Below are 26,897 nucleotides of genomic sequence, written 5' to 3' on the forward strand. Positions count from 1 at the left end.
CAGGGGAGGAAATGCTCTCATCATCTGCATTGGGATTTTGTACTGAATCAAAACAACCAACTGATCTCTCATGTGTAGTGACACATTAATGCCAAATCTCTGCTTCATCTCCACACATCTCCTTGGTTTTCAAATGACCCATAATCTGTGGAGCAGGAAGGATGGACTGAAAGCCCTGCTACAGAAAACCTTTCCTGAACCCTACAGATTGCAGCATCCCACTTGTGTAATCTGAAGCTGTCATTGCCACCTGGATAAAAGCAGCTTAGTTTAGAAGCATAGAAATTTTCAACTCATTAGATTGACCAGACCTTCAGCTGCCTTCCAGATGTGGTTCAAAGTGCTGGCCTGAATCAAAGTCTGTTGGTAATTTCTCCAACATTCAAAATTGTTGGCTACCCTCTGGCTCTTTCTCTTTTATTAATTTGGTGCTTTAGGGAGTGAGATTGGGGGTTAGGGGTCATGTTGGACTTTTTTTTTCTTGTCCGTTTGGGTTTTTTCCCTCCTCTTGTTTTCAGCTGAAGAAGTGTTCAACCTTCTGTATTGTTTTCTTTCAAAATAAAAAGGATTGAATAAAATATGGTGCAAAAATCTTATTATTTTCTCATATGGTTTTCCAGACTGAACTAAATGACTGCTAAGATGCAGAAGAGAATGAGGAGAGGGCTCACTTTTATATCACAGCCCTCAGAAAAGTTTGTTTTTCTGACAGAAGTTAAATCTGCATTTTTCTGCAGGACTACCTTAAGCATAGCCATCGTAAAGGGCCAATATAATGTTGTAGCTTCTGGGTATTTCTGTATTGTTGTCAGAATAAAGGTAACTCTGATGTCATGAAATGCCAGTAACACCGTGCCCAGCATAATGCAGATAAGCTAAAAGCAATGTAACCTTTAAAAAAACATCAAGCTGCTATTTAGTTACTGCACACATTAGTAATCTTGCACCTCAGGCTAGAAAAGTGGATAATGCAAGTGTCTAACCTTTAGTGCAAATATATTTGTATGTGAATTATCCAAGCTTTGTGACCTGTGGCTTCCTATCCAAGCTCACCTTCCGGCGCAGAACAACATGGGATGAGACATTTTTCAAATCACAGGGAGGAAGAAAAGAAGGGGGTTTGGCTAGAGAATGGGAGACAGAAAAACCACATAGCAGGGAACAGGGAAAGTGATTCAGTTAATGCTTAATGAGAATGGGAGATGTGCAAGGAGCTGATGCAAAACGTGACAGCAAGAAATACAAAGGAAATATAATGGAAAATTGTTACATCAATTTAGATCTACTCAGGCACTATGGACACAATGCTTTTAAACAACCTGTGAGCCCATATTCCCCTTCTTAATGTCCAGTCAGCTGTAAGTAGAAGATTGTAGGTTAAATAAATACCATTGTAAATGACAACATTTATCTGCCTAACTACTTGCTTGTCCCTGTAATTTATCTGACTTGCAAATCTATCTCTAGGAAGGTAGGAATAACTTAATTACTCCTCAAATGCAGGAAAACTTGGCAGGCACAGATCTGTAGCAACAGGTGTTGGAAGTGTTTTCAAGCATAGTATAATGAGGTATTTTGTTCAAGTAATACTCAGACTGGGGGTTCTTGGTTGGATTCTCAGTTTAAATTATGATGTACTGTTCTGCTCCATATTTGTTTTGCTCCATATTCACACACAGAACGTATACTTGTTTCAGCTTTTAGAAACAACCTTTTAACCAAAGAAGCATGCAAGATACTGCATTGGATGTTTGTGCACACTGTGCTTTTTTTTAGGCTGAGCAGAAGGCAACAGCCCATAATTAGTAATAATTAGAGAACTATAAATATGTTAAATATTCTTTTTGTTCTCCAGGAGATTGTGTGACTTTGGATTTTCTTTAACAGGAGAACAGGACATTATTATAGTAAATTATATTAATGACAGACTCAAGACTGCTCTTCAATAGTAAAAGATACTCCCCTTAAGCGAGGTAGGATAAATAGGAAAGGCATGCAGCTATGTCCAAGGGAGGTTGTAATTGTCTGTGGCAAGTCAATTGTCTTTGTTTCTTTATAGGAATGAAAAATTGAAAATATGAAAATAGAAAGTCTCTGCAGACCAGTGGGATGCAGCTGCCTTCTGGACCTCTCCTACCAGAACAGAGAGGAGTTTACAGGGGAAAGGAACTTAATTCCCACAGTGACATGTAGAGGTGCAGAGAAGCAATACGCACACTTAACTGAATTATATCCTACTTTCCTTATGTGATAATCCTCACACTATGCATATACGTAAATAGGTATTTGTTTTTAGTACAGCCTTCTTCTTAGAAAACTATTTTGAAACTCCTTTCAAATAATTTTCTAACTAGCAATTTATCTTCTTTTGATATAATGATGCTTGCTCATGCAAATGCAATGCAAGCTTGAACACGGATATCTCTCCAGGATTAGAGCTGCTGAGTGTCCAGCCTGTGAGACCAGCTACAGTAATACCAACACATCCCTAAGCAGAAGGATAGCACTTGGCAATGAACAGAGCACGATTACTGTAAACCACAGATTACAGCCTTCTACACCCTCCTTGTCGACTGTACACACATTGGTGGGTCTCTCAAAAACAAGCCTGAAGCAACCTGGCACACAGATTAGGAACCCACTACCTTCACTACAAACCTCCATTTCAGATGTACTCAACCGGCAAGGCTTGTCTTTCTGCTCACCTCTGTATAAAATACTTAATGGATTTGAAAAAGAGAGTTCTTTAAGACCTCTGTTTTAAATATTCATAGTCCTTGGGACATTAATTTGGAAAAACTTCCTTGCCACCAACTAAAAACATTTCTGTTACTTGAAAGTTTTAAGTAGTACTTTCTCCTGCACCTTTGTAATTAACTATTTCTTTTATATCATTCACCTTATATAACTTCAGTTACATTTGGCTGGTGACCAGCTGACAATTGTTCAAGACTTTCTCTGCAATTCATGGAAATAAGTAAAGATTTCATTAATCCACATGCAGAGACCAGTGGAGTAGCTCAGGCAAGTACCAGAGAGAGGTAAAGATGTTGCAATTATCCTGCTGCAAGGCTTGAGAGCCAGAAATCCTGAGGTGGGAGGCGTGCAGACACCCCCTTTCCCCTCCTGTGCTTTCAAAGCCTGCTTAGGACGGGCACCAGCTGTGCTGCCTTACACTGGGGATGGGGCAGTGTCACTGAGAGCAGCCAGGATGAAGTGCCAAGTTCCAGCTTATGTTGGAGTGATGCTGACTGCACTCAGACACAACTCTCATTTCAGCCTGTCCAGTGCCTAGAATCCACTAGAGTATCCTTCTTACCTTGGGTCCCAGAAGGAGCAATTACACATGGGAGCATCCCCATGATAGATAAACACAGCATGGGTTGGGATTTTTTAATGCCAAACTGCTTTCAAACTGCTGTGTAGAGCTGCTATGTGTAACACAGTCTGTCTGTCACTGGTACTCAAGTGCACACGGATCCAATATTGGAAGAGGCCATGAAGCTTCAGAAGGGTTGACCAGAAAAGTTGTGGAGTCCCTCTCACTGGAGATACATAAGAACCATCTGGCCACAATCCTGTGCCATCTGCTCTAGGACAACCCTTTGGCCCTCTCCAACCTGGCCCACTCAGTGAGTTTGTGATTCAATGAAATCCGTGTTCATTTGAAAAAACGCCAGGCAAGTATGAGACATCACACTACAGCTCAGTTATGATGGCTGTATACCTTTACTATGACCAGGGACCTTTTTCCTCTTGATCCTGGTCAAGAGCACCTGCCATCACTGAGTGTCACTGGGAATATGGTACTGTCATGGAAATGAGAAAGACACAGTAGTAAAAACATTTGAAGTAAAATTACAGTAAGAGGAGCTCAGGTTGTATATAATACATAGCACATAAACACGTACAGTCCTTGGCACCATCTGCTCACACACAAAGAGACTCCCTGTCCCCAGCCCAGTGCAGCTCTGGCTGCTGGTGGTGGAGCAAGAATCCTCCTCCCACTGGCACTGGCTGCTGGCACCTGGTGAACTGGTCAGTCTGGAAATGGCAGTGACAGATCAGTGTTTGTGCTTGATATGCTCACGGCCATGCCAAGCCAGCTGTTTTCCACATGTCTTGCTATTTGCTCTCTCCAGCTCATTAGCTGGTGGTCAACACAAACAGCAGTGGTATGGGGCACAGCTCTGTGTTACACTGCTGGTCTCACGTCTCACCTGCTGCAGGTGTGGGCCAGAGCTGCTGCTCCTCCCTCCACTGCTGCCAGCCCTACCCACAGGGGAGCTCTCCTGGCCCTGCATGGCTCCCAGAGAGTGCAAGGCCCAGGGAGCTGGGACAGAGTCATCTCTCTCTCTCCATCTGTTGGAGGCTGGATAAGCTTAGCCATAGCCTGAGACTTCACTCGAGGGACACCAGGAGCTGCACAACAAGCTTGTTACATGCAGATAAGGCAAAAGTCACATTTAATTGTGCATGAAATGAAAACTGACCCCCAGGTGGAAGTGGCAGGGTCAGGCAGCTGAGCCAGCCTTACTGGGACTCTGTCACTGCATCCTAATGCCAATGCAATTTCCACAGCCTCCAGCTCCACAATCCCTCCTTTGATGTGACTCAGTGATCTTTTCAGGTGGTTAATTCCACAACCTGATCTGCTTTAGCACTGGAGAAGGTTTATACCTGACCTGAATCTCTGCTTCTTTATACAGAGCTGATGAGCCTTCATTTTATCCCTCACAGTTTGGTGTAAGGGAAACTGTTTTTCTTTCACTTCTTTTCACATTTCAGATGCTTGTACAGCATTATTATACTCCCGTGGATTTTGGCTTTTTATTGAAGTGATATGAGAGAGGGGAAGAGAGGGCATACCAAGAAAGGGATACTTAGAGATCTCCATATTAAGTTAAGGGGGAAACTGAGAAAATATTTGGTAAATATATATGCCGATGTCAAGGTAAATACATGTAGGAGGACGTATATTTTTGTATTCACAAAAAAATGCACATACCTAAGTACAAACTATTTTTTCATCATAAAAATGCTTCATTAACTAGTTGCTCTTTTAATGCTGTATGAAAATTATTCTCCCCTTGAAAAAAGAAGGAATTCTGAATGCCTCTAAATGCAACCAAGCTGAATCTGAACAAAATCTCTCTGAGAGAGGACCAGGGAGGAGTTTATTCATTTACATCTCACTTACTGAGTCTTGCGAGCCTTTTTTTCAGAGCACCTGATCCCAGAGCAGGATACTGGACCAAATGCCTCAGCAGCCTGATCCTATACAGCAGGCTTTATCTATCTATTTTTAATCTAATTTATAGATCATCAAGAATACAAATATTATCTGAATACATGGTAAAGGAGTCACAGAGCACAGCAGTGTGGGCTAGTGCCTGAGCAGAAACCCCATAATATCCAGTGCCCATTTGTCATGCCTTGAGCTCATGTCTGTGCTTCTGCAGCCAGTAAAGCTGGGTCTCTCTAGGCACCCTACCAGACACCAGATACCCTGTGCTTCCCACAGGTGTGGGATAAGTGATGACAGCTTTGGCTGCTGCTCATGTCCTGATCACACTGAGGCAGGGCATGGCACAGTCCTGGGCTTTACTCCTCTGGTCTCTGCATCTCTGCTCTGCACAAAGGACTTGTGCCTAGATACTTTTTAGTGGGTGAATAGAGCTCAGATCCACACTAAAAATATGGCTCAGGCATACACTGGACAAGTGCTATGCTGCTGTGTTGGGCTTGTGCAGACTACAGATTTTGTGTGGACAAGCAGGCCTTTGGGTTGCAGAGAGCCAAAAGTCCACCACCTCCCTTTGGGGCCAGCTGCTGCTCCATGAGACTGCTGACTGCTTTCCTTTCCACTTGCAGAGTTTACCAACAGAGCCTCTCTCCAAGGCAACTCAGCTCTATGCTCTTAGCTGATCTTCTCAGAGTTTACACTGAAAAAAGGTCACAATTGTACCATTCTCTGAGTATGAAGAAAAGCTCAGTGGTTTTCTTTCTGTGAAGTCTGAAAGGCATTTCAGATCTTGAACTGCTGGAAAACCAGCAACCCTCCCCATGATTTAATATTCAAAGTCATTGACTTAATTCCCAGAAGGCAGTGATAATGCTGGTTGTAATCAAGAGGGCTGTGCCTAAGAAGAATAAGAATTCTCCTCCAACAAATTTTTACTGCCTAGTTACATGAGAGCAAACAGCCCTGCAGAGAGAGGGTAGAAATGCTCTCTCCCACCCCCCCATTCCTGATACAATAGATCTGTCCTAGTGGGACAGATCCATGACTGCTTCCCACCAGCTTTACTTCTTCAGTGTAAATGTACTGACCAAAAGAGATCATCTCTTCAGTCTCAATAAGCTTAATTTATCTGTACTTCCTACAGCTAGTTCCTGTTTTAATCCTATAATGCTAAGCTTAAATGACAAATGATCAGAGGGAAAACCTGGGGGGGAAAGTAATGATTTATAGTTACTCAGAGTCCCCCTTCTGAAGGAATCTTTTGCTGTGTTTAGAGGTGCATGTTTCCCCTATTGCAGGGGAAAAGGGGAGAGCTGGCATTTCAATCATCAGCTTCTGAAAGGCAAACTGAGTGCAGCCTGTCTGCTAAAATCTGGCGAGGACTGAATTATGCAGAGAAGAAAGGAGGACCATATCATTTGCACAGCATGCTATATATTTTCTTTCTCTGTGTTCTCGTTATGCCTCAGCAGTATTCTCTACCAAAATACTGAAATACAATCCTTCTTTCTGAGAACACAGTGAATAATTCTTTTCTAGATAAATTCAATCCCAGGAAAGCCACTGATCTTAATGGCAGAGTAGCTGATTGAGCTAAGTCTCAATCCACTTAATGGCCAAATAATCTGAAGTCTGCTATTAAAAATTTCATCAAAAGATGCTGGCAGGGAAAGACAGACTTTTGGTCTGTCATGCAGTAACAGTTATTGCATGAGACCATTCCCTTAAAAAAAAGATGCTTTTCTGTAGCCAGGATGCTCTCTGGCTGGTTGGACCTTGCACATTGCTGCAAGTGCCCCTCCTGTGTGTGCTGTGGCAAGCCAGAGCTGCTGGCAGAGCGTGGGCTGGCCAGCAGCGGGTGGTGTGTGCAGGGCAGACGGCTGCTGTTGTCAGGCACCTCCAACGCCTCTCCCACAGCAAATGTCATACAAGAGAGAACTGGAAAACACATCTGACTTACAAAACCATTCCCATTCGCCTTCTGTACAGTCTGGTGCTCTACCGCCTTCTGGCCTGTATTTACTTTTTCTGCCTTCCACTCCCTCCCCGCATCAAGAAGGAGGTGACCATTCAGGCCTGAACTGACACTACACCGAATTTATTACCTGTTTTCTGCGTTGACAAATGTATCTGTATTAATGTATCTTAAATACTGGTTCTCCATTATGTATTGTATTTACTATTTTCTTTTAAATTTAAACTTGTCTATATTAAATATTTATTTTCCATAAGGTTGATATATTCCTCTGCAATTTTATCATCTTACCTGCATTTCTCTTGTTTCTTCAGTAATAAAAATTTTCAGGACTGAAGGGAGAGTTTAGCCACTTAAGGGATGGTTTCAGTTTTTCTAAGAGAGCTGCTGAGAAACAAATTTGTATTTGATATGATTCCATGTTAACAGAGGTTGACCTTATCTGAGCACAGCCTTAAAAGGAAAGTCTGTTCAGTCTCAGGCTTGAGAGTACACAGACATGTGGACCTTATGTAATTAGTAATAAGTGTTTACAACATTGCTCAGATATCTTCATTGTTCTTAGCTGTACTTTTGCAATACTTTTGTTTGTTCAATTTCCTTTTTGTACTGTAATCTTAATGTAGTCATAATGGATTTGATTATATGTTGTTGCTCATTCTTGGCTTATTACAAACTGCTGGCAAACAATCCATGGCTCAAATGTGCTCCTGCAAAATCAGCTGCTTAATAATGCCAAATAACAAACAAGTCCTTGGTGAAGAATCTGTAAACCAAACAAAGACACATCTCTGCAGTATGCTAAACAAGCCTCTGCCTGCAGTTAGCAGCATGACTGACAGGTGAAGATAAAGGGCAGCAGTAAAGAAAACTGTTTTTTGAGGCTTACACAAAATACTTTTTTCTACAAAGCATGCATCACAAATATAGCAGAAGTGCTGTGGACTAGAACACAGGATGTGTGAAAACAACTTTGTCATGACCTGGATGTCTGATTTCAGCCCCTCTTATGAATAATACCCTTGTCCCGAACTTAAAACAGTACAAAGCCTCACAATGTGTTTGTGCTCTTCTCCTCCTGGGAGACAACAGTCTCGACAGAAGATGCCTGTCATCTGTGAGTGTGAGTCATTGGATAAGAGAGATACCAATGCTGGAATTTATAAGAGCTCTGTGAAAAACCCAGCCCCTCATTTCCTTTCCATTTTTTCAGGCACTTATAATAAGCTCACTTTTGGGGTCAGATACAATACTATGTTCATTCCTGAGATTTTATTTCCTGTTTTATTTTATAACAACAAAATTAAAATAAGGTATCTATTTGTTAATTTCACTTCTAAGACAACTTTGAGACCTCCATCACTTTTATCTGCTATCTCTTGCCTTATGCTTGGCTTGTAAGCTGTCTGGGCCAAAGACAGGTTTTTTCTGTAGTGTTTTGGATTGCCAGAGTAATAGGAAAAGAAAATAGTAATTACAAACTGCTGGTGTTTGTTCATAACAGTAAATAAATGCTGAATGTTTCCTCAAGTGAACAAAACCACCACGTCTTGCTTTTAAAATCCTTAGATTTGAACTAATCACTCATGGAGTCATTTTCTATGCATCTATGTGATTTAGACTTGCATCCCTGTGAAGGACATCTTGCAAGCACAAACTGAAGTTTGTTTGGCAAAACACAGGCACGTGTACTCCTAGTGCTGGACTGGGCCTCCAGGGAGCAAGTGGTGGCTGCCCAGACTCAGCTGGGTGAGTCTGTGTGGATTAAATTGAGGGGTATTAATGTTAACTGTTTCTTTAATCTGCTCTCATTCATACTGAGTCTGAACAATGGTCTGAAACATGACTGCACTCCCTAGAGCAGAGAGCCCTTTGTTAATGGACTGGGATTATAGGTCCAAAGAGGGATTTCTTCAGCCTTACCTGCCTGAACCAGTCAACACCAAATCATGCATCAACATAAAACCTCAGCACATTCATTTTACAGACACTGATATATTTTCCTAACAAACCCATGCAACCCTTTCAGTTTCCCCCTAGTCTTGACTGAGTGGTGTTATTGTGGCTGTAAGCAGCACAATGTGTAAATGTTAAAATGTCACTTCACAGCAAGTGGAACTGTGTGAGGCACAACTGGCCATCGGTAAGACAGAGATAAAATCATAGGTTTAGGTTGGAAGGAACTTTTAAGGTCATCTCATACAAACCCTCTGCAGTGAACAGGGACATCTTCAACTAATCAGGTTGCTCAGAGCCCCATCCAACCTGACCATGAATTTTTCCACAGATGGGGCATTCACCACATGTCTGGGCAACCTGTTCCAGTGTTTTACCACCCTCATTGTAAAAATTTGTTACTTACAGCTAATCTAAATGAACCCTCCTTCAGTTTAAATCCATTGCCTCCTGTTCTATCACAACAGGCCCAGCTAAAAAGCTTTTCACCCATCTTTCTTGCAGGCCCCCTTTAGGTACTGGAAGGTACCATGTCTCCCTGGAGCTTTCACTTCTCCAGGCTGAACAACTCCAACTCTCTCAACCTGTCTTCACAGGAGAGGTGCTCCAGCCACCTGATAATCTTTGTGGCCCTCCTCTGGATGTGCTGTAACAGGCCCTTGTCTTTCCCATGCTGAAGAAAAGTAGACATGTAGAAAGTCAGAAAATCCAGGTGGTTCCTTCTTATTTAAAATATTTTGGAACAGAGGTCAGGCATACATTCACTCTGAAAAGAAGATTGTCCAGATCCTGGGATCTGAGACTCTGTCCACTACCATACAATGCTGTCACAAACATTGGCAGGTCCCTATAGCCCTAGAATTTAGTACACAGAAATGGCAAATACACCATGACCAATTTTATTTTGCAGCATTTACAATGCCTGATGCCTTTCAAAAACCCAGTATTTTCTTTCCGAGGCTGTCACTGAAACCTGCAGAAACTGAGTTTACCTGGTCACTCATGAGGCAATGCCAGCTCTGCACAATCCTGCATTAGGTTCCAGTTTTCTCCCAGGTGAAGTTCTGCTATGGCAGATGGGATATCACCTCTTGTTCCTGTCCAAAGGAGCTGCAAACAGCAGAAACTTTGCTTAATTGGACTCTTGCAAGAATGAACACTGGAAACAGAGCAAAAAAACCTTTTGTTCTTACAGGGGTGCTGGAAGCCCATCTGAAACAGAACTTACCTTTGCATGTGTGACTATCTGGCCAGTGTGCTCCATCCTCCCTATGTGTGCATGGTCTTGTTCTTCACCTAATCAAAGGTAAGCAAAGACAAGATGACCCATGGGGCTGATCTTTGCCCAGCCAAGCCCATTGCAGATCATGGTCCTTCAGCCTGTACAGGGTAAAGCTATGCTCACTGACACTAGGTGGAAAAATCTAAGCTTGTTTCCATGATACTGCTATTCCTTCACTGTGTTTTCCTAGAATCACAACCAAGAAATTGTACACGGTATTCTATGTATATACAGCAATGCCCAAAAAATGCAGTACTGGAAAAAGTTAAGATCTTCTGTCTCAGAAAATTTTCTGCAAACCTTGCCTATTCTACTATTTTCAGCAACTGTCATCTGATCAGAAGTAGAGCTTTACAGACTAAAATGTATAGAATTGAAGGAAGCCAGCAAATGCTATTTTAGTGAGTGTATTATCTAAAGTAGGACTTCCATCTGTTTCAGACCTAATTATTACATCATCTTTATGTAGCTCAATTTACAATGAGTGAATTAAATGCTTATGTGAGTGGTTCATACAATGTGAAACACAGCTGTCATTTTTATAGACAGAACAGGGCAAAATGTTCTCGACACACTGAATTTCATTTTTCTACTGTATACACAAAAAAAATCCCTTTGTAGCAAATATTTTCCCCATTCTCTTAATAATACACAATTGTATTTTGGAGAACCATAGAGCATATACTCATATTGCAATAAAATGCTGAATATTTTCATCTATCAAAGAAAAGACTGTGAGCTTAGTGATCAAAACAGCAGTCTCTTTGAAAAGCATTCAGCTGGTTCTTCCTAACCTAGTTGTTGCCAAACAAAGACAGATTAAGATTAATTGCAGTAATTAAACAAAGGGACAGGCTACAGCATTAGTAGCAGCAATGTATCACATTCATTGTTCCCAGATACTTTATTCAACTGGAAAACAGAAAATCACATGAGCTCTAGTCAATGTTATGCACATTTTCTATAAGGATTAACTCTTCAGCTGATACCAGTTACAAGGCATGTGCATGTATAGTTTGCTATAGCATATCACTCTTCAAAGATCCCTTTAGCAAGTAAAAGCAAGGTAGATTTAGCACATGTTTTTGACTAGATGATAACCCTCTAAAATAGTTTAATGAGAGCAATTTTTTTAAACTACCAATTTTTTACTTGCATTTCAAAATTCATCTGACAAGCTGTAGTGAAAAGAGAGGTAGAAGATAGATTAGGGTCTAGGAAAAGCTCTTGTTTCAAACCAGATAAGGAGTAGTCACCATTTTATTTTTGCTTTCCCTTTATTCAAGATTTTTACTTGCTTTTGGGTTGGGTTTTGGTTTTGGTTTTGCTACTGCTTTTTGTGTATTTGCTTCAAAAGAAATGCACCCTGCCTGAGGCCAGTTTTGGTCACATTAAAGCTTCAGGTTACAGTGTCACCAGCTCCCAGCAGGACACTGCAAATTAACTATATATTGCATTCACAAGGCTTGGCTGTATATCCATTCTGAAAGCCAGAATATTGGTTGTTGTTTTCTCAAAATGAAAAACGAAATACTGTTGGATCTCTGAAATACACACCCTATCAGGGTAGAAAGCTAGATTTAAAAAACATGTTCATATTTAGGATATTCCAAGGGATATAAATAGTCTTGGACCAATAGTTTATGGACTCAGCATAAATTCCATGTGTCTCCAAAGCTTCTGCTCTCCCAGGACTCCTCCTATCCCTTTTGTCCCCACAGAACTGGACATAAAAGCAGTCTCAGCTTAGCAAGACACAATCAGAGATTATTTCATTTAAATTTAAAAAAAATTCCCCTTATGTCCACCTCAGTGTGGCACAGACACAACCTGTTTTGCTGGGGTTGGCACAGCTTAAGGTTTAGTCATTAGTCATTAGGACAGAAATACACACGTTAAGAAATCAATAGACAGTTTTGCAAGCAGAGAGGTAGCAGAAAATAAACAGAGCTGTGCTCTAGGAAGAAATTATGTATTTTCCTCATTTAAGCTTTGAACTGGAGAGTGAATCTGATGGTGGGAAGAAAACATTAAGCACAACTGAGGAGGGGAGAAATGTGTCCCTTGCAAATAATTTCCCATGAATAGCTGCCTGCTCTGACATCTTTTGATTGAGCTATTTCTAGAGCTAACCCTCTGCTTGTAAATACTGATGCTAATCTTGTTTCAGAAATGTTTCATCTTGGCAGGCCATTAATAAACACTGTACCAGAAATGCTTGGAGTCCAGCCATGCACAAGGCCTTGATAACAGATCAATCAATAGTGGAGGTGGGTGAAGACCAGAAGGATGTTCAGGTGCCTTTCTGGTTCTTCAAGCACATTTTGATTTTAGCCAAGATCTGGTTTGGCTTTCCCTTTGCACAAGAAAATTTTAGCTTATGGAATTCTCACAGAAAACAACTGCTAGTTCACAGGTTGATGAGAAAACTTGATTTAGTGGAGAGAACAAAACCTGTGTAGTGCAGTCATCCATCAGGACAGTAGAGGTAAAGCAAGGGTATACCTACTCTCACTCCAGCTACAAATTACAGGAATAGCCATTACAGACCATTCACTAATCATGTACAGAAAGGGGGTCCATTGCATAGGACAAAAACAAATCATGTTTGTGGATTTTTAAGTCTCCTTACAGGAGTCAGACTTTCAGGATCCAAGGTCTTCAAGACAATCTCATTCTTCAGTTTTTTTTTTTTAAACCATAATGTATAGATCACAGTCTGTTAAATAAAAACCAAACTACAAAAAATTGGGTCTTATTGCAATTAATTATTATTATTATTATTATTGTTGTTGTTATTGTTATTGTTATTACTTGCATTGCTGTTAACAAAGGTTGGTAGCCTGGGTGAAACAACTGGAGACAGCTTCTGTCTGTTCTGTCTGGTTTGAAGTTCTGTAAAATATGCAATACAAAAAAGACAAACTCAGCTCTAAATAACTTACAGTCTCAATGATACATTAAGGGGAGAGAGAGAAATATTGCTTTACCTTACTCAGAGCATAGATATCATTGAACTTTCACCACTTATCTGAGGCTAAAAGCTGTCCTCATTTGTGCCAGATGAAGGGTATTAATAGCAACAAGTGTCACTGAACGAAAGCGGTGAGTGAGTCTTTGGTACAGCGTGTTATTGATAAGACTCTGATCCCCTGCCCAGCTGAAGAACAAGACTACAGCTGCCAAACAAAGCGCTTTTGTTTGATGTGGTAGCTGCAGCCATGTAGGGAAAGGTGCCAAGTATGATTCTGAAGTAGCCTTTTAATAGCAGATAGCTAAAATGAGAGGTTGCTCTGAGTGGGAACACAACACACATGGGGGTAGGCAGTTTTGCTTGATGTGTGAAAGCTTACTGTTTATACAAGCTGATGCACATGGCATTACATAATTGTAATTGGATGCTTTTTTGTCTCAGGAGACATCTGAATTGTAGCCTAATCATTTGTACGTGACATCCTGCGGCTCCTATCAACAAAACAAAAGTTTTGAATTGTACAAAGATATTAAAAATCCCAAATGGAGTTTAGCAGCAACCATGTTCACCTTTTCTTTCCATAGCTTTGTCTTAGACCTCCTATAACAAGCAGGATGTTTATGGAAATATACTTTAGGGTAAATTATTAAGAATGCAGACAGTAATGTTGTGATTCTGTTCCATTCCAATAAAAAAAAGAAATGTTCTGTAGGATAAAAATCAACAACTCATTACACAAGTCACCATCTAGTGGTATGTAAGAACATGAACTATTATTCTTTAAGTTTAGATGTTAAATAAACCTTGGGGTCTTAGGGACTTAAAATAACCTTTTAAGTGCTGGTCCTTATGTGATTATATAGTTTTTACATATATGTTTAGTATTTTAGATGTATGTATAGATGTAGTATAGAGAGATATTTTAAGCAAATTTGGTGTTACTCTATGCAAAGTTCAGTTGAAATAAAGCTTTATGCCATGTTTTTAAAGTGGTGGAGCACAACAGTTTGTAGGATACATATTTTTTAGCCTTTTTCTCTGTATGCATTTGTATATGTGCCTTTCTTTATGTGCATCTGTAGCTGTATTTATATATATATATATATGTATATATATATATATGTGCCTGTAACTGATGCTCCAGAGCATCCCATGGAAGGGGTCTGTATTTCTTACTAGCCAGCTGAGTTGCAGTGGCAAACCTGTGTTTTGCTAGTGGTATTTGGTTACTGCAGGAAGAAGTGACATCTCCCCCACTGCAGCTATCTGTTCAGAGGGAAAGCTATTAGGACTGACAGAGAAGCTCATTCTTGCTCATTATATTCCAAGCCCTTACAGATGAGGCAATTTTTCACTCTTCTCAGTTGTGATAAAAGCTGAGGACAAATACAGCATTATACTCTATTCAGCCTGTATCTAAAAATGTTCTGAATTTATTTATCTCTGAAGAAAAGCTGTATGCAAGCCAGAACTTTTTCTCTCCCCTAGTCTACCTTTCCTATTTGCATTTATATTTAGCATTATTTCACTTGGGGCCAAATCTTTGAGACATGATTTGACTTTTACCCAATCTTTCTTCCTGCATTAGTCACCATATGAGATTTGTCCGACAAAGGACTAAATGAAAACTTTGCAGAGAGGATGTGCACTAGAACTTCCTGATGAAACCAAAACCACATGGCAAGCAAGATATGACATCAGATTACAAAGGTGCGTTGATGGTAAGCCATAACATTTCTGTTCCTGGGCTTCCAAAATGCCAGAGGATACGTGGGGTGGAGCTGGAGGCAGAGAAATTAGATAGGCTTGGTGCAAGGAAGGATGATCTGCAAATAAACAACTATGATTAGCACTTGGCCATGTGCAGCTTTTGTTGCTTGGACTCCCACAGAAAGAGCAGTATAACCTGTCACAGGAGCTAGTAGCAGGTGCTGACCAAGGCCAACTCATCCTTTTCCCCACAAGGCTGCTAAGAGCAAGAATTTGACCATGTCATGCTATTCTAACTATCCTCTATTTTTGGGAGACTTTTATTATGGAAGTTTCTAAAGTTAAGGCATTGTGGCGGGAGATCTTTCACCAGTGAGCAATGCAGTGATTGAGCCAGACTTCATTAAAGGCAAGAGCACAAAGGAATGCAATGAAACTGTCTTATAAAACAACAGGTGAGCTTTGGGGATGAGCCTTTCTAAAACCAAATCTGCAAAGCAGGGATTTTCAAATGCTTTTACCAATTTTCAGTTCCTGCCTCCTTGTACTGAACCTGGAATAAGGGGAAGAGAGAGCACTTTCTATGTGGACTCATGCACTGGATTTGGTTTCCTCAGTGGCAGGGTACTACGTGTCAGCTTAGTCACAGGACCTGTCTATACCACTTACACTGCTTCAAATGCAAATAAAATATTTTACCTTAAATTGCTGCATTTAGCTAATGCATTTTAGCTCACAGTTATTCTAGTTTAGGAGCAGGCATATGGCCACTTCAGCTCAGCTCAAAAGAGGTAACTGCTTAGGTCTTAGTTGTCTTCTTGAATTTTAAAATCTGCCTGGGTAGTTCACTGTGGAATCTGGGAAGGGGAAGAAAGCTGAAAGGGGAGGGTCTCAGACTCAGTATTGTCCCTGCCTCAGATATCCTAAGAGCCTTGATGCCAGTAGGAACAATGCAGATTCATACTTCCCCAGATTATATACTAACCTTAAAAATTCAATTCAGTTCTCTCCTGAAGGAATTTCCTGGCTTCCTGTACTATTTTCTTTTTAAAACATGCAACATTACAAGTGGCTAAAGGCACTTCTTGCCTGATGTCTACTTTTTACCTGTTCTTTTAAAAGATAGCTTTTTGCAGATAGCATGTAAAAGGTAAGACAGAACACTTGAAGTTGGGGCTTTGTAGCACAAACACAGAAGAGTTAGAAACCAAAACACTCTAGAAGAAATTTAAAAAGTGGCTAAGGCCCCACTGCAATTACTGGAACACTGAGGAAGATAAGTAATAAGGATAAGCTATTAGATCTACAGGTGGCATTGCTGTGGTAAGTTCAGGGGCACTGCATTGATTTTCACCACCGAGGACTGAGGACTGTAACTAGGGAAGAATATGTAACAGCCTTGTGAGACACAGATTTTACTTTCTGCGGAGGATATTGTTCCAGTCTCTCCCACGGTTTGTCAGTGACTGCTCCCTGGTGAGAACATGAAGAAATTGTCAGGTCTATTAACCTTAACAAATGTAAATATGAACTCAAAATGTGGAAAAAATGCTTGGATCTGAGATGAATTTCATTCTAACAGACTGCACAGCTCACAGTCACTTATGCAGCCAACCCAGAAACAGCAACCACTGAGAAAGAAAATTGTTTGCCTCCTTCTTTTCAGGTTGTCCTTCCTTCCCGTTTCTTGTTTTGGTGGTACCTCATGTAACCACCTGCACTGAAGGACGTTGGAATCAGTCATGTGATTTATCCCAAATAAATTATCTTACAAATGCAGGTCTTTCTTCTCCAGTCAAGACTGTTGCTCACAAATTTTCTATATAACTGCAAACAAATCTTACTCACCAATTCACTCACAAAGCTGCTGCTAGGAACAAGACATATGCTCAGTTCTTGTAGCATCTGACTGGAACCAGGAGCTGTATCCCCTTATTTCTGTTCCCTCAAAGAATGGCATGTCCCATGTCCCCTGTCCTACAGGGAAAGATGTATTCTTTTGCCTGACAGAGGCTGTTCCTGATCATGGGGAAGCGTATGGCATCAGACTAACACCAGCATTGCAAGACTGCTTCGATCATGACTTAGTTTGCAATGGAGTCCATGTCTACATTTCCCATTAAAAACTTTTGCAATAAAAAGTAATCAAAAAAGAGACTTAGCCCACATTTCCATGTCTTCACTCATACAGGAGGGCCTGAGGGATCCCGTTGCACTGGATTGGGTTGCCAGGAGCTGTGTGAAACGGCCTATTTCTCCACATTGTGAAAAAGCTTTTACAAAATTGCTTCCTGCAAGGACCATTACCCTGGAAGGGGTGGGATTGGGCTACAGGAAGAATTGGACTAGGGAATTCTTTACTTGGCAGATCCTTTGCATTTTCTGCCAACATACACAGACATGCCTGCAAAAAATGCAGGAAAAGCTCCCACTAAGTTTCTGTCTGTGCTTTAGGCTCGGGCAATACTTGCAAAGCAGTGCTGCAGCCAGTCTGCAGCTTAAGGTAGAGAGAAGCCACTGTTTGATTTATACTCTCAGATTCACTTCTGCAAGGGTCCAGATTATACAGAGACTGAAAGCTGTGCTCTGCAGTTTTTAAGGAGTCAGAGGCTGGATTGTCCTTGGCATTCCCATGGCCCAGTTATGTACTGAATAGGAGGACTCTCAGGCTCAGGCCCACAGGCTGTAGAAGCTGAAGGTGTTCCAGCCCAGGGCTGTCCCCCTGTGTTTTTCATCACATCACATCAGCAGCATGGCACACACTTTGCATTTCAGTATCACACTTCTGCATCTCTGTATCTTCAGTGCCAACCTGATGTCCCAGGTTAAACTGCTGGGCAGAGGGGATGGAGTTAATCTGAAGGACTAGGCACTTGTGCACTGTCAGCTCTGTTAGAGAGGTAATGCTCTCCAGCCAGGGGTAAAAGTTTGTCTGTCAAACCCTCTTGAGTGCTGGGGCTGTGGCTGAGAACTGGGAGTCCAAACCTGGAGACAGGAGACACTGAAAGCAGAGTAGGGGAGAGAGACTCAAATTTTGTCTTTCCCTTGGCTGGATCATAGGTTACCTGTGAAGGTGAGTTTCAATCTCCAAGGTCTCACTAAGAGCTCGGACACTGGTACTGTGCGTTCAGGTGCTGGCAGGAACACGTCTCTATCATACTGCAGGCTAACAACAGAAAACAAGATTTTCTTTGCTTAACAACCAAGTGTACTAGGATACTTGCCCAAACAGCAGACTTCGAATTTCTGAGTGAGAAAATAAAATAAAATAAGAGAGAATTCCAAAGCATTAGAAGAGTTGCCTTCATATGCAAGAAATTGATGAATACTTTCCATAGTATAGTGGCACTACAGAGTATACTCAGTGGGACAAGGGTAAAAAACAGGACTAGATTTGTCAGAATAACTTTAGAGTGTACATGGACATTGGGTTCCTCTAGCTCTGTTTGCAATTGGATCCAAAAAAATTTATACTTACTGCTCTTTTCTTCCCTTAAAAATTAGGCATTTAAATGTCAATGGAGATTTTATTTCATTTTGGAGCTTTCTTGTGTTTTTCAGTTTCCAAGTCAGAGGTGAAATGGGTAAAAAGCTCTTCATTTTATTTAGCATGAAATGAATTACAAGAAAGTGGCACCTCTAGGAATAAAATGTCTTCAGTCTGCATGTTCATGTAAGTGTAAAACGTACTGCAAGGCAGATTGCTTCTCCAATTTCACTACACATTTGTAATAATAAAAAAGTGGACTCTGAGGAGAAGTGAGCCATGAGCTAGCTGTATGATTTGAACAGCTACATTAACACACAAAGAAAAAGGTACAAAACTTCAAGACAGTTCTCTATTAATAGAAAAATAAAACAGCACCCAGAAATGCATAAAGAGGCAGTAAATGAAAGATTGGATGACATACATGGTAAGAGCAAATCTAGACAGATTTCCATTTGAAAATTAATAAAGGCTCCCAGTTGCAGCTAAATCAGGGGAAGGGAGACAGAAACAAATGAGCAGACACAGGAAGGGAGGAGGGATCATACAGTTATTGGTACTTCGCTAAAATACTGTGTTGGAATGAATGAGAACCAATACCAAGATTCTAATTTACAATGCAGAGATACAGAGAATATCCCATTGGTGTTCGGTGGGAGGGCAAACTAATGCCTGAGTCATTCAGAAAGCACTGATAGCCTGTTTATAATACCCACATCTGTCACACTACTCTCTGTTGTAATTACACTCTCCTTGATGGGAAAGAAGAAGATTATGTAGAAGATTATCCCAGGGAATGATGTACTCATGAATCTGCAGGCAACATTCAAAGAACAATCCACTCAGAACTTGCCTAATTCAAGAAGCAATAGAGCATACTGAGCCACTGAACCACATTTCATCATAATAAAGCTAAACAAAAAGAAGAGATATACTTAACACCGAGCAGACCTTTGACACCAAAGTAAAGGAAAACAGATGAAAACTGGAGGAAAATACCTAACTAATACCTAAATAACTCCTTCTGGGCTACCTGTAGGTAATCAAGGATCTTAAGGACAGAATAGAATAAAGTATCTTAGGAAGAGGTCTTGCTTCTTAAATGTCTAGCAGACAAAAAACCAAAACAACCGTGTATCTCTATCTCCCACTTGAAAAGCACCAATCTGAAAATGCCTATCCACCATGGAGCAAAAAAAAAAAATTTAGCACGCAAACATACTGAATATTTGTGAATATTTTCTGCTATTCATTCTATTTTGAGACAACTGAAAACAAGCTATAGCACTTCCTATTTAAACTTGATGCTTAGTGATTATATTATTGGTTGTCCATGTAGCTCAGCCTTAGAAAAAAGATGTGGAGAATCAATAGGATTCTATGCTAATAATGAATCTGTAATAGCTCAGAGTAGCTTGTTCTCTTCAACTGATACCATCAGTGTAATGGCAGTGCCAAGGAAATGACAGACTTGAGCCTTTGCAAGATAATGATCACATTTACTCCTGTTTAGAAAGACAAAAAAAAAGGATTAAGGACACACGACTTTAGCAGTACAAGCAAAATAGCATGTTACATATGCTCTATTGAAAAAAAGGGGGAGGGGGGTTGGGAATGAAATTGGAAACAAATATTACTGCTGGATTAAAACCTTGGTGATTTGGGTGATCTGTGAATTGTTCCCTTGAGGCGTCCTCTTCCCCCCTCACTTTCCCCCGTATATACTGTAAAGATGTTTGCAAAAAACTGTTTAGAGGTGCAGCTACCTGGCATCCACATTTTCCTGTTTCAAGGAGAAAATCAGACAGTTCCACCTCTTTGCTGTTCCATCTTTGTCTCTCTGTGGAAGCATAAAAATCCAGCACATGCCAGAAACTGCCCACACATCTTTCCAAAACAGACAGGGGAGCTATGTGGGTGCAGAGGCAAGGCTGGAAATCAGCATTTTCCTCTACATGAAGGTGATGCGACCAACCCTGCACTGTGGTTAGGTCATGAGTCACGACCTTGAAATTATGCATGTTTAGTTCCTAGTGGTAGAGCACCAAGCCTTTTCCTACACACCACATGAAGATGTAGTGTGATTGTCAGAGCCTCACACTTAGAAAATTAGGGAATTGGCCAGAAAAATGGGGATATGCAGACAGGCACCTCTCACATGTGCCTTCAGGAATGCAGGTGCACAAGTACCAATACAACATTATACAGGATTGTTTTTAATTTTCATCCCAGATCCCCAGCAACCCATATGGAAGAGGTTCATTGTAATTAAAGACTACACCAGCTGTTTCCATGTTGCAGCTTTGAGGATTTGCTCTGGTTTATTCATACTGCATCTGAATTAATGTACACTTAAGCTAATGGGGGATCTCATGTGTAAAGCATCACAGAGAAGCTTATACATAGTCTTTGCACCCTGGGACTATAATCTATTTACATTCCACAGCCTTTTTGGTTGTAGACATCCCTGCACAGGAGTTTTACTTCTCTCAGGCTTCCATTTGCACTGTGGCCCTTATTGTTCCTCTTCTCTCCTGTAGCTGTCAAAAGAAAGCTGTAGCATCTCTGTATTTTGTACCTTGCCTGTAAGATCTGTGGTAGAGTACTATGTTTAGAGAGTTTGAGGCCAGAGGGGATCTTTAGCTCATCAGCTACTGCTCTTCAAACTGCCCTCTGAGTAACTTGTCCCTGCCAAAAAATGACACATCTTCAGAGAACATGCCTGTTCTGGAAGTCATTGAAAGATGGAGAATGTATCACTTCACCAGATATTTTGTTTAAATCACTCCCACCAGAACAACCTATGCCTGGTTTTTAGTTTGAATTTGCTGTTCTTTAGCTTCATGGTCTTTTCTGTACCCTTGCTTGCTATATTAAATAGATGATTCACTCACAGTATTTTCTCCCTAGTATGTGAGTTTTTAGTGACCAAGGAGTTACTTTTCTTATAGATTCATTCTGTAGTGCCCAGCACCAAATGCAGTATCAGCCTCTATACTGTCCCTTGGAGAGAAACAAGTTAGATCACTTCTGTCCTCTTTTATTTATTCAATTAAACATGTTTGTTACCAAAATAAAACCAGCTAATTACTCCCTGGTTAACTATCCTTCTTGACTGCTTTTATGGTTTCACTGACCTGTCATGGTATGCTGTTACTTGGAAGAATGTGCCAGTAGTTAAATCAAATATTAACCAGCAGAGATTGACATTAAATAATGTAAAAGTATTCATAATTTCAGCTACTATCAAAGAGAAATCTGGACTGCTGGTAACAGCAGTTACCAGAAAAGTTTAAATGCTGCAGGGCATTTTCAGTACTTACACTGAGTGATAGGCTCACTGTGATGGCTTAGTCTAAAAAATATGTTGCCTAAAGCACAATTATGCCCTTCTGGTAGAGCAGCATTTCAGAGCTAGCAACTGGGTGGAAACATGAAACTACCAACAATTCCCTTTTAGGTTTCCCTGTAAAAGCCAACAGCCAGAGACAGCTTCAGAGGCAATCCCATCTACCTGTCAAAGCCAAAGGTGTAGAAGTCTGCATGGGCTGAGCAAAGCTGAGGGTACTGGGAATACCAGCTGTTTTCTCCACCACTGGAGCTCCAGGGACACCAGGCAATGCAGAATCTTGTCTCTCCAATCAGCCCTCAGCCTTACCAGGTGCCTGCAGGCAGGTCTAGCTCTGGAGGGCAAGATCATGCTCCCCCAGAGAACATGCTTGTAGATTTTTTTTAAACCAGATTAATAACATTGATCCTGCTTAAGGGCAGGTCACTACCCACAGCTACATCAAGTAAATTGGAAGGGCAGAGAACTGAAAGTGAGATTGTGGGAGCTGGTGGCCTTTTAAAAATGGTAAAAAGTTAAGTTAGAAGAGAGCTGGTTATCTACACAAAGTGGTCGGGTTTACCAGCTCTACTGTAAATCACTTTTAACATCAGAACACCTTAAATTCACTATGGGTTTATTCTAGCAAGACAAATGGTTTCATTCCTGATTATAATGTTGGAAGCAAGAGTGTATAGACAAAGACAACACAAAGTCACCCTGAACAGCACTTTACATTTGAAATCTCTCTAAATTGTTGCCTGGGCTCTTTGAAGGATATTATGCTGTCATCTCGAATTTCTAGTTCTTAGATTTCAATGATGGTTTAAAAATTTACAAAGTTAGTCCTAGCCACAGGGACAACCACCTGAAAAAAACCAAAAAACTCAAAACGCCCCCCCACCACAAAACAAACAAACAAACAAACAAGCAAGCAAAAAACAACAAAAAAACAAACAAAAATAAAACAAACCAACCAACCAAACAAACAAAAACCAACCAACCCCCCCCCCCCAAAAACCTAATAAGGAACATTTATAAAAACACTGTTTCCTACAATCTAATTTTTCTGCAATGTACATTTGATGCCCTCATCTAAATGATTCCATTGTCATAAAATTCAATTTTAAGATTTAAAATGATATTTATATTTTATTCAGTTCATTACAATCTGTTTGTGTGCAACTGTAACTAACTTACTTGAAGTGCTGCCTTAAAAGAATTGATACTCAGCATTTTTTTTTTGTAAGATGTTCAAGTTTGTTGACAAAAGAAAAATATTCTTCCTAGTTCCTAGTTCCACATTTATGGTTGGATTGCAAAATATAAACTTCAGAGATATAAACAACTTTGGGGGGAAGATAGAATGTTAGTTTATTCAAAAGACAGATTTCCAAGCATGAAATATGAAAACAGCTTCTAATATAAGATCAAGATTTTCAGGCTCCTAATTTTCAGGGGTTTGGAGATAACCACTTTGTAGAGAAATTCCTCAACATTTCTGTGCACTCACAGAGGACAAAATGAAAACTGTCATGTAATCCAAAATTGCATTTGGCAAATATGCCAGAGATAATTTAAATTTTCATCGTATACATTCAAGGCTGTATAATGAGCCATATACAGTTTCCCTTTTTGTATTATGCTGTATATGGACTAAGATATTATTTAGAATAATATTAATTTTCATGTTATGCTAATATGCAGTGCTTTATGGCTAAATATTTTTTATATCTTCCAATATTCCTGTTTTGATTCCATGTTGCCATCAAGGTAAGCAACAAACTAGAGAACATTTAAGGGACTGTGCACCTTCACATACAGCTGGGAACAGCTATTGGAACATTTAAGATCTCTGTGTATTGGGATATCAGTGGCCTTTTTAATTAGGAAAACAATTTAAAAACCCCTTTGTGCTTACCAATTACAGCCTAATTCTAAGCGGACCTAGGAAAAAATTATTCACACCTTTATCAGGATGATGTGATGTGATGTTCTGCACTTCATTGCCTCTGAAGCAGTCACCTCGTCACTTTCTGTTCTTTCCTGTTTTTTAGCAATAAAAAAGTTGTTCTTTTAAACTGTGCTGCACTTATGTTTATTATGGATTCCACTCTTATGCTGTTTTACTCCTGATTGGCTATGTTGAACAATCAAGGCTCTCTGCAATAACTAAAACAAGCCTTATAACAATTATTGCTACCTTTACTGATCCTGCAAAATTATTTTTCCATTTATTTGGGAAATTGCAAAGAAGCTCTTTCCACTTAGCGAGTGTATTGTGATTTACTGAAGAAATTACTACTGCCATCAGTGCCAAAATTATGATCTCTATTAAGAATGTAGTTCAGCCAATAAAAAATGCTATGGAAGTCAGGCTTAATCTGCCTGGTCTACACTGAGACAGATATGAGGTACTGCATTCTATATATAATAAGCATGATTTAGTTATAATAAATATATGTGATAAAATGCTCTTTATTTTCTGAGAGCTTGAATCTTATTACAGGCTAATCTTAGCAATAATTCTTCAAGTTAGATTTCAACTCTACTGAAAATACTTTTTTTTTTTTTGAGAGGGTTAAAATTCTCTTCATATAAAATAAAGAAAGAAATAGAGGATTCTGCAGTTTAAAAAGTTCTACTCAAATGTAAAATTATTTTTTGGCTGGAGATAATACCTCAGAGCATCCTAGGGAGAAATGAAGCTTCATCATAGGCAGGTTTGACTCGGTAGTTCAGAAGCCCCCCCATGTCAGAGTCCTCTGCCATCCCAAGAGGAGGGGGTAAAGTTTGCAATAAGCCTTGCTATAATAACATCTGGAAACTTCCAAGACCTGTCTGAAAAGTCTGTGCTTCACAACTCTGTTATGCACAGAGTGGATACTAAAATTCTGCCATAAAATACCTTATGTCTCTTTGTGTCAAGTATTTCATTTTTCCACAGCTATTAAAAGCACTTCACAAAAGATAGCTTTTTTCCTTTTTGTGAATTGATCCTCACCTGGGTTACAAGTAGAAGAAACAGCAGAAGTTATTCATGCAGTGCCATATCTGTGATTTTTCTTCAAGGTAGACTTGGGGAAACTAAAAAAAAACCAAAAGCAAAATAATGTCTTTGCTTTGTAAGCTTTGTCAATAGATTTTGTTAAAAGACCTGACTTCTTCAGGCTGAATCCTACAATGCAAACAGGGCTTTATTGAACAATTAATTCCTTAGTATAGTTCTGCAGAGGTTTGATGGACTGGCATCAAGGCTTCTGACTGTAGAAGACCAAAATGGGAGGTGGCCTTTTAATCCGAGAAAGTCTCGGGAACACCACCTTGCACTACATTTCTCTCTTTTTTTTCAGGAATTTCATTTCTTCATTTTTCTTGTCTCCTTACTCCATAACAAGAGGATTTTGATAATAGAGAATTCTTTCTCAAACATATCTCTAATTATTAACATCCTTCTCCTGCTACCTCACTTTCTGAAGTTGCACTCTGAAGTATCACATGCCAAACACCTCTATTGCCACCCTGGGAATACCCTGAATTCACAGTCTAAGCATATTCTTGAAATCGTGTATTTTTTCTGCTTAAAATGGCCTTCCTGGAGGTCAGAACCATTCAAGAGACAACATTCCCACAGTGCTTCATAAAGTATATATCATAAATCACAGCCATCCCATGCATACCTTACCCAGTGCAGACGTGGTGCATTAGGAACACAGATGACCGAGCACTTTGTCAAAACTGCCTTTCCTCTCTCATTATCTTTTCAAGAAGTTCATGGTATCACGGAGAACAAACCTGACACTGTGAGATTTTGGAATTGTTTTCACACAGAAAACATGAAATTCTTTGGGTTTTGGTGAAATATCCATTCTTCTATTTACATTGATTTTTATATATTTTGGAAGAATATATGTTTTTCTACCACACATAAGGAATTTATATTGATTATGTTTTCTTGTCAAAGCTGAGATACTCTTCCCTCAAGAGGATTTCCTTTGAGTAATTGCCTAACTGGTGGCCACTGAGCTGTAATTACTCCAGATGAAACCAATTGTCATCATTCCTTACAGTGCAAACTGCACTTCAAACACTCCAAATAGCATGCCCATTAGTCATATCTCCAGCAGAACCTGCACATTTTTCCTGCTGAAAACAACTATTGATTTGACACCATGCTGAGATGATATGATGTATAACTGATTGTACATTTCTGTATAGTATTAGATTAGACTAATGCAGCCAGGCTTTCAATCTAATTACGTCTGCTCAGCTGATGGAGTGAGTTGTACCCTGTGCAATTGCCTTGGCAATTGCCAATATCACTTTATGATAATCTACTTAAAGAATCCTAGTGAAATAGGAATAGGCCGAGTTTCTCCCAGAGCTTTTCTAATGTCACTTGCATTTTAAAGGAACATTAGGTTTTTCTCAGTTGGTAAATAAACACTTGAATCCTACTCATGAAAAATCACAGAAGAAAGTAGTCAACATTTTCATGGTCTTTGGCAGAGTGTGTCACATTGGCGGTCTATCGCTGTTCCATAAATGCACTCTGGTATGATTTGGTCTTGGCAATTGGTAATGATAAATACCTGAATTGTGCAGCTGGCTCTGGATCTGGACTCGAGATTTCCCCCAGTGTGAGATTATCTAATGCTTCTCTTTTTACTCCCTGAACAGTACCTGCTTGATAAGGCATACAGACACAGACAGTCATCTTAAGTTTGGCAGGAAAACTAGGTGGTAAACACAATGTTAATATCCAGCTGGACAAAGAGAGGAACAAAACCAAAATGAGCAGGAGACAGAAAGTACAAATGGTCTTTGATTATGAGTAACTCCATTTTTGACAAGCAAGGAATTGCCAAAACACCACAGAATATTTTTTAATGTTGTTTATTATCCATTACTTCTCATGGAAATCTAAGTCCTATCACTTT

General features: G+C 40.0%; 1 protein-coding gene across 1 annotated transcript in view; it reads right to left on the bottom strand.

The window, feature by feature from the left end:
• Nucleotides 1-26,897, bottom strand: part of NEK10 (NIMA related kinase 10) — a 231,531-nt gene that overhangs the window by 38,363 nt on the left and 166,271 nt on the right. Inside the window, 4 exon segments of the mRNA XM_088160584.1 lie at nt 10,169-10,286; nt 10,405-10,472; nt 24,962-25,044; nt 26,550-26,643. The gene's annotated coding sequence lies outside the window, so the exon portion shown is untranslated.

Source organism: Sturnus vulgaris, chromosome 1 (genome assembly GCF_052056855.1).
Source record: "Sturnus vulgaris isolate bStuVul1 chromosome 1, bStuVul1.hap1, whole genome shotgun sequence".
Lineage (NCBI taxonomy): Eukaryota > Metazoa > Chordata > Aves > Passeriformes > Sturnidae > Sturnus > Sturnus vulgaris.